This window comes from Austrofundulus limnaeus, unplaced genomic scaffold (genome assembly GCF_001266775.1).
Source record: "Austrofundulus limnaeus strain Quisiro unplaced genomic scaffold, Austrofundulus_limnaeus-1.0 Scaffold207, whole genome shotgun sequence".
Taxonomy (NCBI): domain Eukaryota; kingdom Metazoa; phylum Chordata; class Actinopteri; order Cyprinodontiformes; family Rivulidae; genus Austrofundulus; species Austrofundulus limnaeus.
In genome coordinates, this window is record NW_013952609.1 from 910,521 (window position 1) to 911,823 (window position 1,303).

A 1,303-nucleotide genomic window follows, 5' to 3' on the forward strand; every position below is an offset into this window, starting at 1 on the left:
CCCCCCCCTGGTTTCACCTCCTCAGCATCTCAGAGCTGATGGGAGTAGGTGCCATTCAGGGAACAGATCCAGACCTCTTCCTAACAAACTGGACCATTAGTGAGTTCTGGTCCTTTGAATCGACTGCGGCCCGCTCACCACGCTGAAAGCAGCTCGCTCACTAAAAGTCTCGCTCCACATTGCATCGATCTGACGTCCCCCCCCGAAGCTTCGACATGTTGTTCCAATAAAGCAAATCACTCAGAAGAGTGAAGTGAACCTTTTATGATTTAACGGCTTCCTTCTTTCCTTTTGGTTCCTGCAGATTTTTGGACGAATCCCAGAGAATTTGTTCCACTGATTTAGTATCAGAGCAACTCGTGTTGAAGCTGGTGGATCTAATTAACACTTAATACTGCTTGTTTGGGTTAAATATCAGAATTTAATATGTGTGATACTTTCAAATGTTTATCAATTTTAAAACAAAATGCTGTTCACTTAGGGATCATTAGGTTTTAAACATGAAGCWGCTCAGATTAGAAGAAAAGTCTAATGATTTACTGAAAAAAAGGTTTATTTCCAAAAGAACCCAGCAGTTTTTAGGGTGGACTAATTAACAACTGGTTTTAGATTGTGCTATGTGCACCAAGAAATGTGTTGTTTTGTTGTTTATTGATAAAAACACAATATACCAACAATATGACAAGGGTTGGAGGATATTTATTTTCATTTAAAACTTTAAAATGCATCACAGTGGTTATAAATAAATGTAAAATAGTGTAATTGGTTGCCCAAAGTCCTAAAAAACATTGTTTTAGAAAGTTTGTGAGTTAAAAGCAGCAATAATTGAAAGAACGAGTCTCTGCAACTTTTATGTTTTTGGGTTTAAAGCTGAAAAAAATCAACAGTTTTAAGTCGAAACGAAGCTACAAATTAATCTCATGGATGTTGAAATTTTTTCCATCTATTCTTAAAAATAACTTTACAGTGAACAAAAACATTCAGACATCTTGTAAAACCTTAAAGAAAAGAAGAATTATTACACTATAAAGATGTAAAACATTGTCGTTACAAACTAATGTGTCTTTTTGATTAGATTAGAAATTCACACCAACCTGTCGGTGTTCAGGTGTAAAGTACAAATACTTTGTTACAGTACTTCAGTATAAGTTTTGGTTATCTGTACTTTAGTAATTATTTTACATTTCCACATAAATGCATATACTGTATTTACATCGTAAAAACCCATGTCTAGTTCTATTTGTGCTCGGATTGTCTTGTCAGCAGAATTTTATAGTAACTAAGTACATATACTTTGTTACAG